At 38.2% G+C, this 12,890-nt stretch overlaps 1 pseudogene; it reads right to left on the reverse strand.

Moving 5' to 3' along the window:
* Positions 1–12,890, reverse strand: part of LOC103659903 — a 50,711-nt pseudogene that overhangs the window by 32,777 nt on the left and 5,044 nt on the right.

Here is a 12,890-nt window from a genome sequence, read left to right on the forward strand (position 1 = left end):
AGAAAGAAAGAAATTGATGGAGAAACATTCCATGCTCATGGATTGGAAGAATAAACATTTTTAAAATGTCTATGCTGCCCAGAGCAATCTATACTTTCAATGCCATCCTTATCAAAATGCCAACAGCATTTTTCAAAGAGCTGGAACAAACAATCCTAAAGTTTGTATGGAACCAGAAAAGAACCCAAATTGCCAAGGAACTGTTGAAAAAGAAAAACAAAGCTGGGAGCATCACGCTGTCTGATTTCAAGCTAAAGCTGTGATCACCAAGATAGCATGGTATTAGCACAAAAACAGACACATAGGTCAATGGAACAGAATAGAGAGCCCAGATATGGACCCTCAACTCTATGGTCATCTAATCTTTGACAAATCGGAAAGAAATATCCAATGGAAAAAAGACAAGTCTCTTCAATATATGGGGCTGGGAAAATTGGACAGTGTGAGGAAAGAAGCACACCTCTAGTGGGAATGTGATTTAGTACAATCTCCATGGAGGGTAGGAAATATCTATTGAAAGGATAGTTACACATATCCTTTACAGCTATATATTTACAGATGTATATTGACACACAAAGAAATGGCACATGCACAAGGTTTTAAACTGCTATGTTGTCCCACTATGTTGATCAGAAACAACCTAAATGTCCATTAATGGAAGACTGGATAAAGAATGCTACGTCCTTTCAATTGAATGCAGCCACTAAAAACGCTGAGAATTGATTCTCTAGATGCAGAATAGTGTATAGAATAGACTAGTCTTTGTGTAAGAAAAAAAAAGAGAAAGAAATATGCCCATATATTCATAAAATATATCTGAAAATCTACCCAAGAACTGCCAACAATGGTTGCCTCCAGGGAGAGGAACTATGCATTCTGAGGCTAGGGTGAGAGAGAGAGACTTCATTTTTCTCTATGCCGTTTTGCAACTTTTGAATTTTGTATCATATGCATGTATTATCAGTTCAAAAATAAACAAGGGCGCTGATTAGCTCAGTCAGAGGACTGTGCAACTCTTGATCTCGGGGCTGTGAGTTCGAGCCCCATATCAGGTGTAGAGATTACTTAAATAAATAAAACGTTAAAAAATAAGCAAAATAATTAAAAAAGAGAAATATTGTGTCTAGTATAACAACTCATTTATTCTTAGTTTGAGGATTTATTTACATTTAATACAAAATTATCTTCAATTTCAAAATGTAGAATTAAGGCAATTCCAAAATTTTTAAGACTCTGTTCGCACTTTCTGTGTAGGTTATAATTATGGATTATAATCAATATTTAAAATATGAAAACACACCTCAAAACAATTTAAAAATATTCTCTATGTAAAGAGCACAAGATATCATTCTTTTCTCCTTCACCCTTCAAGTATGAGGTCCTTGAAGCGAGGGACCCTGTATCGTTCACCTAGAAGGATAGAATGGGAAGAAACTACTTCTTTAAAAAATTATTTTAATTATAAAAGTAATATGTATTATACATATTTCAAATTTGGTAGCTGTTTTCAAATTGACCTTAAGCAACTGTCAATTCATATTTCCACTAACCGTGTATGAGAATACACATTACAGATCACATCTCGAGTAGAATATTTGAAGTATTTTACTCCAGCATCTCAGAGAAATAGTCATAAATTTGGCTAACTAATTTAGATGGAAAATAAGAACAACTGACTGGTATTTAGGTAGAATTCCTAAAGGAAGCATAAGGTCTCTGAAGTATTCTGAAAGAGCCATTCTGCAAGAGGTTGAAAGTGAGATTTAAACAGCTTCAGTGTACGAAAAAATGGAGTAGCTCATTTTCCAGTGATATCATCTCAACAGAAATCACTGAAAGAGCTCCAGAACAGTAAGTTACTTCTCAATAGTATGAACAATATTTCTAAGATATGACAAAGGCAATTTGCTCATATTTCTCTGTTGTGGAGGGTTAAGCTTTAATGCTAGAAAAATTATTATTGCAGGTGTTGAAAAGTGACATCTGTAAATACAACTGAATGTAATGAGAATAATTTAAATTTGCTGGGAATTACAAAGAGAAATAATATTACAAAGTCTTCCATTAAGTTCTTTTTTCTCTTTTTTTCTTCCATCAAGTTTTGACCACCAGTACCAACGTGAGACATACTGGAGCCTAAGGCAAAAGGAAAAATCAGTAATACTGATCCCGTCCTTATTGAAAATTTTGATATTTTATTCATCATGAATTCTTTTGCATTGATTTTTTAAAATATTGAATTAAATTATTATTTATATTGATTACTGAGTCCTTTGACACCTCTCTATATTTTGGACCTGAGGTGAACCCCTCACGTCATCCTACTTCTAGTTCTGATGATCACCCAAATCACAAAATGCTGTCAGAAGAGAAGTTTAAAGCCTCTCTCAAGCACTATTCTCCCCATGTTCCCAAAATTCTATGTAAAGATATTAAAATAAGAAAAAATAGGATTGATAAAATGCTAATTAAAATTTTTTTACAAAGTCAGCAAGGTATACATACATACATATATATATATTAAATAATATTTTTTATTATATTGTTAGTCACCATATAGTACATCCCTAGTTTTTGATGTAAAGTGCCATGATTAATTACTTGCGTATAACACCCAGTGTGCCATGCAATACGTGCCCTCCTTAATACCCATCACCAAGGTATATATTCCTTTTTAAAAAAAATTTTTTTTTATTATATTATGTTAGTCACCATACAGTACATCTCTGGTTTCTGATGTAAAGTTTGATGATTCATTAGTTGCGTATAACACCCAGTGTACCATGCAACACGTGCCCTCCTTACTACCCATCACCAGCCTATCCCATTCCCCCACCCCCCTCCCCTCTGAGGCCCTCAGTTTGTTTCTCAGAGTCCATAGTCTCTCATGCTTCATTGCCCCTTCTGATTACCCCCCCTTCTTTATCCCTTTCTTCCCCTACTGATCATCCTAGTTCTTATGTTCCATAGATGAGAGAAATCATATGATAATTGTCTTTCTCTGCTTGACTTATTTCACTTAGCATTATCTCCTCCAGTGCCGTCCATGTTGCAGCAAATGTTGAGAACTCGTTCTTTCTGATAGCTGGGTAATATTCCATTGTATATATGGACCACATCTTCTTAATCCAGTCATCTGTTGAAGGGCATCTCGGTTCCTTCCACGATTTAGCTATTGTGGACATTGCTGCTATGAACATTGGGGTGCATATGGCCCTTCTCTTCATATTCTTATCCATATTTTATAGATGAAGTGGAGGCTCAAAGGAGTCAGTAATTTGCTTGACACACAAACAGCACGTGACCTAAGGCTGAAACCTAGATCTGTCTTTTACCAAAGCCCCGTTTCTTTCCAATGCACAAGGTTCTTTCTCAGGGAATTATTGACATTTGAATCAAGCCCTGCAAGAAGGGTGGGGATTTGCCAGGAGCAGAAAAAGGGATAAGATCGCACAGGCAGTGGGGAAATTGTGGATAATGCCTGGAAGTAATGTCCACAGGCACATTTACTATGAAGCTAAGGAGGCTGATGTGTCATGACTCCTTGGAAGAAATGGTTACAAAGCTTTTTGACAGGGACTGTAACCATGTGTTCACAAGATCATAGGTTGCCTGCGAGATTTGCCCAAGTAAGATATTTAATGTCAATCAGTGAAGATTGCTGTGTCTTTCCCTTCTGGTTTTCCCTCCATCACATTTCCCCTTGTAGTAGGTGGATTTGCAATTGCTCAAGCATTTTGGGGATCCAGCTTAGGGATAGTTGAAGATATGTTTTGGGGTTTAGTGGGATGTATTTACATGGTTTATGGCCACTCCTGTGGCTAGCTTTCTCAGAGTAAGAATAACTTCTAGGCATACTCCCATTGCCCAATCCGACTCAGTTGGCATGGTGGCATGAAGGTGCAAGGTCAGAGGTTATCACAAAATGAGCGGGACCTGGGTATTTGGAATAAATTGTTAGTGGAGCAGACACAAGGTTTGCAATGTATGGATCCAGAAGCTAATCTGTGGAAAATTCTTTCAAACATCAGATGAGTAAAATTGTAAGTGGAGGATTGAATTTTCATTAACATCTAGTGAGATTAAAAGTTCTTTCCTATGAAAAATGTACTTGATACTGCAGCACATGCAATTATACATAATTCACATTTTTTTCTTTTTTTGATGGGAATTATGCAAAACAGTTGACCAGAATTCCTGGGGTTGTGGGGTACATCCCTGTAGCAATACTAAAATAACAAGCATTCCGTGTATTTTCTGCATTCCAATGTATTATAAGTTCTCTTAGCCTAACTGGTTTATCTTATCCTGACAAAGTCTTGTGGTTTAGGAGACTAGGTATGCGAAGTTATCAGTAACACAGTGATACAGGCAGAGCACACAAGTGTTCCAGTGACAAATCTCTTGCACAGGCTCATCAAGAAACCAATGCGTGTAATAGGAGCGGTAAGTTACACATTTTCCAGCTCGTCACAATATAGTAACAAATTCAGAAATGCATTTGTATTGCTCCTTCTGATGTTTTAACTTCAGGGTTTTAAAAAGTTTTTTTGTTTTTGTTTTTTTAGAATTAATTATTCTAATATTCAAATTTATCTGGAAGAAAGTATCCTTTTGGAAGCCAAAGATTTAAATGGAAGATTCACAAAAGCCTCAAAGTATCAAAAACTATCTTGTTACATTGGGATTATCACTAAAACTGTCAAAATTGTGCAGAAAAGAAAGCATTCATGAGGGCCAGGAAAATATAGATTATTAGAATTACAAGAGAAGAGATAAAGATTATGAGAATCAGGACACTTCCAAAGAGGAAATGAAAAAAGTAGAAGAAACAGAAAATAGTAAAGCAAAATAGAATTGTGTGGTCAACAAAGGTTGGCAGCAGATTCAGGCTGATGACTTCATTGACTTTATTTCTTTTCTTGTCAGTATTTTGGAAGAAGTTTTTTTTCTTTGTAAGTTTTTATTTAAGCTCCTTAGTTAACATACAGTGTGATATTAGTTTTAGGCTTACAATATAGTAATTCAACACCTCCATACAACACCTGGTGCTCATCACAAGTGCACTCCTTAGTCCCCATCACCTACTTCACCCACCCCCCACCCACCTCCTCTCTGGTAACCATTAGTTTATTCTCTATAGTTAAGAGTCTGTTTCTTGGTTTGCCTCTCTCCTTTTTTCCCTTTGTTTCTTAAATTCCATATATGAGTGAAATCATATGGTATTTGTCTTTCTCTGACTTATTTTGCTTAGCATAATACTTTCTAGCTCCATCCATGTTGTTGCAAATGGCAAGATTTCATTCTTTTTAAATGTTTTTTTATTTATTTTTATTTTTCTAAGAGAGAGAGAGAGCATGTATGTGAGTGTAGGGGTGTGGAGCAGAGGGAGTGAGAGAGAATCTTTTTATTTATTTATTTATTTATTTATTTATTTATTATTATGTTCAATTAGCCAACATATAGTATATCATTAGTTTTTTTTAAATAATATTTTTTATTATATTATGTTAGTCACCATACAGTACATCCCTAGTTTTTGATGTAAAGCTCCATGATTCATTACTTGCATATAACACCCAGTTGCACCATGCAATACGTGCCCTCCTTAATACCCATCACCTGGCTACCCCATCCCTCGCCCCCCTCCCTTCTGTAACCCTTAGTTTGTTTCCCAGAGTCCAGAGTGTCTCATGGTTTGTCTCCCTCTGTGATTTCTTCCCATCCGTTTTCCCTCCCTTTTCCTGTGGTCCTCCATGCTATTCCTTATGTTCCACATAGTAGTGAGACCATATGATAATTGTCTTTCTTTGTTTGACTTATTTCACTTATATTTATCCCAAAGATACAGATGTGGTGAAAAGAAGGGGCACATGCATACCAATGTTCATAGCATCAATGCCCATAAGAGCCAAGCTGTGGAAGGAGCTGAGATGTCCTTCAACAGATGAACGGATAAAGTAGATGTGGTCCATATAGACAATGGAATTTTACTCAGTCATAAGAAAGGATGAATACCCACCATTTGTATCGACATGGATGGAACTGAAGAGAGATTCTTAAGCAGATTCCACTCGAATCACAGAGCCTGCCCTAGGGCTCCATTCCATGACCCTGGGATCACGAGCTGAGCCAATATCAAGAGTCAGATGTTTAATCTATTGAGCCGCCCAGGTGCCCAAAGACTTCATTCTTTTTTTAATGGCCGAGTAATTCCATTGTATGTATATACCACATCTCCTTTATCCATTCATCAGTCAGTGGACCCTTGGGCTGTTTCCATAGTGGGGCTATTGTAGATAACGCTGCTGTAAACATTAGGGTGCATGAATCACTTTGAATTAGTACTTTTGTATTCTTTGGGTAAATACATAGTAGTGTAATTGCTGGATCATAGGGTAGTTCTATTTTTAACTATTTGAGGAACCTCTAAATTGTTTTCCAGTAAATAGACATAAGCGACAGGTGTTGGAGGTGATGTGGAGAAAGGAGAACCCTCTTGCACTGTTGGTGGGAATGCACACTGGTGCACCCACTGTGGAAAATAGTGTGGTGGTTCCTTAAAAAGTTAAAATAGAGCTACCCTGTGATTCACTGACTTTAAAAGGACTGTGGTCTTTCATTATGGCCCGTTACAAAAAGTAATGGGATTCAATACTTTAATTAAAGACTTTTTTCCCTTCAAAATTGTGATTCTAATAATATTTATATGGAATCAAACAGAATATAAAATGGCAAAGAGATGTTTCTCAAAAGGATATTTTAAAATATTTTAAATAGTCATACTCCTGTGAGTTTAATCTAAGGCAAAAAAAGGTCATGAATGTTGTTTTGTTTGTAAATGATTTTCAACAGGACAGATCTTACTTACACTGGATGGGTTTTCAGACTTCATGAATATATTGAAAGCCCTCAAAAGCTGTGATTATTCTATGCAACAAGACAACTAGAGATAATAGAAAATGTATGCATAATGAAAGTGTTAACAAATAAATAAACCAGACACCAAATCCTGCTCCATTGCTGTGGAGTCTATGCTGGATGTGGCCAATATGGATTAGTCGGCCATTATTGTTCTCTACTGCTCTGATTGAACACTCTATGTTTAGCTTTAAACTTTTTTGCCAACTGAAAACCAGCCTGAGGCTTTGTTTGACAATGGGAAATAACTTTTGGACAACAGTAACCTATGGTCGAAAACACCCATGCAGTGTTGTCCGGCAGCATGGCTGCTGTGAAAGGTGAGGAAAAGGGCTCCTAGCGCTCTTTAAAGATATTAATAAGTGGGCAGGCTGTACACCATGTGTAGCTCAGTCCTTTAATCTGGTGAGAGAGAAAGCTGCCTCCACAGTTGTTAACCACATTGGCATTTACAACAGTTATTTTCCTTTCAGGTTCCTCTCATAAATGGAGTATTTTACATACATGTATCAACTTGGATTAAAAAAAAGTCTAAGTAGGGGCACCTGGGTGGCCCAGTGGTTAAGCGTCCGCCTTCGGCTGGGGTTGTGATCCCGGGGTCCTGGGATGGAGCCCTGCGTTGGGCTCCCTGCTCCGCGGGGATCCTGCTTCTCCCTCTCCTTCTGCCTACCCCTCTCCCCCTGCTTGCACTCTCTCTGTCAAATAAATACATAAAATCTTAAAAAAAAAAGGAAATTGCCATCTTTTTTTTTCTTTTTAAAGATGTATTTATTTTAGAGAGAGAGAGCACATGGGGGAGAGGGCGAGAGGGAGAGTCTTAAGCAGACTTCATGCTGAGTGTGGAGCCATATGTGGGGCTCAATCCCATGACCCTGAGATCATGACCTGAGCTGAAACCAAGAGTCAGTTGCTTAACTGACTGCACCACTCAGGCACCCCAGAAAGGCACTGCCTTTTGTCATCCTTAAATCTATTCGTAAAGAACTGAAAATAATTTCAGATAAAAAATTAGTGGAATATAAAACAAAAGTAAAAAGAGGTACACAATAAAAACTATTCTGACAACAAAAAAGATTTCAAATCATCACCAAATGCAGGAATTCACTAGGAGAAAGAGATACATTTCAAACAGAAGTATCGAAAAGGCTCTAGGATTCTGATAATCCAATTAATGAGAGGAGGGAACTATATGAACACATTGAAAAAGGATTTAAGGTTTTTGTTGATTTGACTCAAAATGGTTACTCTGAAAAAAGTAATAGAAAACTCATGCCATTACAACAAGGACATCAAGGATGGGTAATAAGTGTCATTGATTAAAAGAATATTTCAGATTAATTACTGCACAAGGAAACTTGAAAGTCCCAGACGTCTATCTTATAGCACATTCTAAAAAAGCTAACAAGGTGATAGCATTTTCTCCACATCTGACAGCCATTCTAAAAATTTACGATATTAACCCTAGGTTGAAATATTTGCATAAACTGTCAATAATGCAAAAAAGTTTTTTAATCAACGAGAAGACTGAATTATCTTTCTACTTTTTATAGAAAATGATATTCCAGGGGCACCTGGGTGGCTCAGTCAGTTAAGCATCTTGCCTTTGGCTCAGGTCATGATCCCAGGGTCACCACCTACCTGATTTGTCATGTGTATCATTAATATCATCAGAATGCCACCTTTTGGAATTACTGGGCACCAAGACAAGAATTTATTTTAACCTTAGTTTATATATATTTTGTTCCAGAATAAGCAAAAAATATTTTTTTCCATTGTAAGGAGAAAATGTTGCTCTCTTTTCCAATAACTAGATTGAACTCACATAAAATTGTCTAAATGGCAGGATACCCTGGGTTCTAGTTTTAAATCATGTCTTTCAGAACAAATGGTCTCTGGAATTATGTATTACTGATGACAATAAGAATCTTTACTATTAGACTTGATAAGTGTCAATATCAAAATATATTGATATTTTCAGTTATTTCACACTGGTCTGGAGCACAGGAACCACACTTAGCACACATTTGCTTTAGAAATGTGCCAGGAACAAGCCCCACTCTGCAGTGAGCAGGTGTTGAAGAGCTGCACTGCTCCTTCTGCCGTACCCCGAGCTCTTGGCTTTTGGTGGTGTGTTTTCCCTGATTTGTTGTCCCACTGCTCTGAGGTTCTATTTATCTTGTCTATCAAATCCACCGTCAGGAGGTAGCTGAGAGTAGCTTCCAGGGCCATCTCTCTCTTGGGCATTTTTAGTCTGGATTCTAAAAGATGAAACAATCTCAACCACAGGATTTGAGGAGTGTGACCTTCTCAGTATCATCATCAAGGCTTACTTGATGACCCAGCAAAAATATTTTGCTTAATAAGAAAGGTATGTATTAGCCACAGTGACTTCTTTCAAGACATGTCTCTAAAGGCAAGGGAAACAGAAGCAAAAATGAACTTTTGGGACTTCATCTGGATAAGCTTTTGCACAGCAAAGGAAATAGTCAACAAAACTAAGAGGCAACCCACGGAATAGGAGAAGATATTTGCAAATGATATTACAGATGAAGGGCTGTTATCCAAGATCAATAAAGAACTCAAATTCAACACCCCAAAACAAATAATCCAGTCAATAAATGGGCAGAAGACATGAATAGACATTTCTTTTTTTTTATGAATAGACATTTCTTCAAAGAAGACATGCAAATGGCTAACACACATGAAAAAATGTTCAACATCATTAACCATCAGGGAAATTCAAATCAAAACCACATTGAGATACCACCTTACACCAGTTAGAATGGCAAAAATGGACAAGGCAGGAAACAACAAATGTTGGAGAGGATGTGGAGAAAGGGGATCCCTCTTATACTGTTGGCAGGAATGCAAGCTGGTGCAGCGACTCTGGAGGTTCCTCAAGATGTTAAAAATAGAGCTACCCTATGACCCAGTAATTGCACTACTAGGTATTTACACCAAAGATACAGTTGTAGTGAAAAGAAGGGACACATGCACCCCAATGTTCATAGCAGCAATGTCCACAATAGCCAAAGTATGGAAGGAGCTGAGATGTCCTTCAACAGATGAATGGATAAAGAAGATGTGGTCCATATATACAATGGAATGTTACTCAGCCATCAGAAAGGATGAATACCCACCATTTGCATCGACACGGATGGAACTGCAGGGGATTATGCTAAGTGAAGTAAGTGAAGCAGAGAAAGACAATTATCATATGGTGTCACTCATATGTGGAACATAAGCAATAGTGCGGAGGACCACAGGGGAAGGGAGGGAAAATAGAATGGGAAGAAATCAGAGAGGGAGTCAAACCATAAGAGACTCTGGACTCTGGGAAACAAACTGAGGATTACAGAGGGGAAGGGGGTAGGGGATGGGGTAGCCAGGTGATGGGTATTAAGGAGGGTACGTATTGCAATGAGCACTGGGTGTTAATATGCAACTAATGAATTGTTGAACAGTACGTCAAAAACTAATGATATACTATATGTTGGCTAATTGAACATAATAAAAAATAAAAAAAAGAAAAATATTAACTTTCTTTTGTTGCCATAAGATTAAATTAGCACAACTTTAGCATCTTAACACTCATTTATTAGCTCACACTTCTGTAAGTCAGAAATCTAGGCACACTGTGACTCAGCTGGTTCTCTGCTCTGGGTTTTACAAGGTTGAAGTCAAAGTTTCGGCAGGTTGTGTACCTTTCTGGAGACTCAAGGGAGAATTTGTTTGTAGATTCATTTAGATGGTTGACAGAATTCACTTCCATGCAGTTGTACGACTGAGTTCTCAGTTTGCTTGCCAGCTGTCAGCCGGGAGAGATTCCAGAGCCTGCCTACATTCCTTGGCTCAGGCTCCTTCTCCTCCATTTGCAAAGTCAGCCACCATGGCTCAAGTCTTTCTTATGCTCTGAATCTCTGACCTCCTCTTCTGCCTCATCTTTGGCCTCAGCTTCCCTTTTCTCCCAAATCTCACTGACTGACTCTAGCTAGAGAAATTTCTCTTTGCAGGGGCTTAAGTGGTTAGATTGGGCCTACCTAGATTATTCAGGATATATTTTTTTTAAGTAATCTCTACACCCAACGTGGGGCTTGAACTTATGATTCAGAAATCAAGAGTCAGATGCTCTACCAATTGAGCCAGCCAGGTGCCCCTATCCAGGATAATTTATAACTTTAATGATATCTGCGAATGTCCTTCACAGCAGTACCTGGATTGGTGTTTTACTGACAAACCAGGAGATGGTAATCTTGGAGGGACATCTAGGATTCTGCCTACTATAAGGTATGAGACCTATATGATGAAAACAACATTTTCTTTTGGACAATGTATAAAGACACTTGAACAAATATAGAGTTATGCCATATTCCAGGAAGGAAAGGCTCATCTGGAAGGATATTATTGCCCCTGAAATTAATACACACAACTAAAGAAAGTTTTATAAAAATCTCCTTTTTTTGGGGGGGGTTTCTTGATAATCTGATTCCAAAGATAAGAAGAATAAATGAATAAAAAAGACATTAGAGTAGGGAAAAAATTATATCCCCAAATTCATTTTATGAGGCTAATTAGTATAACTTTTATGGCCAATAATACTTAACTCTATGATTCTATTTACATAGGAGTTCAAAAACAGGCATAAGCTGTATTTTTAAGAATGAGTAATTAGGAAGAAAGAATGTGAAGAAAAGCAAGAAAGTGAAAATGCTAATAATCATGATAGTGGTTATCTCTAGCCATTTGGGGGTTATAAAGGAAGAGGTACATTGGGGCCCTCTGGGGGTATTGGTAATGTTTTGCTTTTTGACCCAGTGGGGTCACATGAGTGTTTGGGTAGTACACTTCTTTTTAATGAACCTTTCTGGGTTTGCTATATTTCTCATCACAAAAAATAATTCCAATCTTCTTTCTTCCCCACACTTCCTGATTCTTCCTCTAGTTAGAAGCATCTACAGTGCCTCATAGAGTTGTTACAGCAAGACTACAAAGAGAACATACGATTTAGTTTTTAAAAACAAAAACACTTCTAAAGGAGGTTCTCAAGAATAAAAAAAGCTTTGACAAGAGTGAAACATAGCATTTGACCCTATTTCCCTTCTAGCCCTGGCCAGATTAGCTAAAAAACCTCTGAATTGGGAGGAGTACACGTAGCATAACTCTGAAGAAGATTGGGGGTGGGGCAAGACAGGGAAGGATGAGGTTTGATGGGAGTGGTGGAAAAAGAGAGCAGTGCGGTGCCGGGGTGGCTCAGTAGACTGAGCATCTGACTCTTGATATCGGCTCAGGTCATGATCTCAGGGTCGTGGGATGGAGTCCGCATTGGGCTCCATGCTCAGTGGGGAGTCTGTTTGATTCTCTCTCTCCTTCTGCCCTTCTCCCACTTGCTCTTTCTCATGCTCTATCTCAAATAAATAATAATTATAAGTTATTATTAATAAAAAGATTTTATTTATTTATTTGAGAGACAGTGAGTGCATGAGCGGGGTGAGGGACAGAGGGAGAGGAAGAAGCAGACTTCCTGATAAGCAGGGATCCTGACGCAGAGCTTGATCCCAGGACCCTGGGACGACCTGAGCCGAAGGCAGACACTTACCTGAATGAGTCACCCAGGCACCCCTAAAATCTTAAAAAAAAAAGAAGACAAAGACAAGAGAAAGAGCGTCAGAGTTAGTGGAGCGCCATTTTGGTGGACACGACAGGAAGCCTGGGCTGAGCAGGAAGGCTGTCATCATAGCAGCCTGCAAGGGCTGCCTGCCGCCTACGTACACATCACCCAGCAAAGAACTTTCCTCTGAACTGCCTGGTGGAGAGCCTAGGCCAACTCTGCCAGGGATGGAGGGTGAAACTTTAGACCATCTGGCACTGTAGTAGCTCCCTCCTTCCGTTCCTCTCATCCCTTCTACCCCTAGGGATTTTAATAGGCAAGGCCCAAGAATCTATGTTTTAATAAGTGCCTCGCTAACTCT

The sequence above is a fragment of the Ursus maritimus genome, unplaced genomic scaffold (genome assembly GCF_017311325.1).
Source record: "Ursus maritimus isolate PB19 unplaced genomic scaffold, ASM1731132v1 scaffold_1, whole genome shotgun sequence".
In the NCBI taxonomy this organism is placed as follows: Eukaryota; Metazoa; Chordata; class Mammalia; order Carnivora; family Ursidae; genus Ursus; species Ursus maritimus.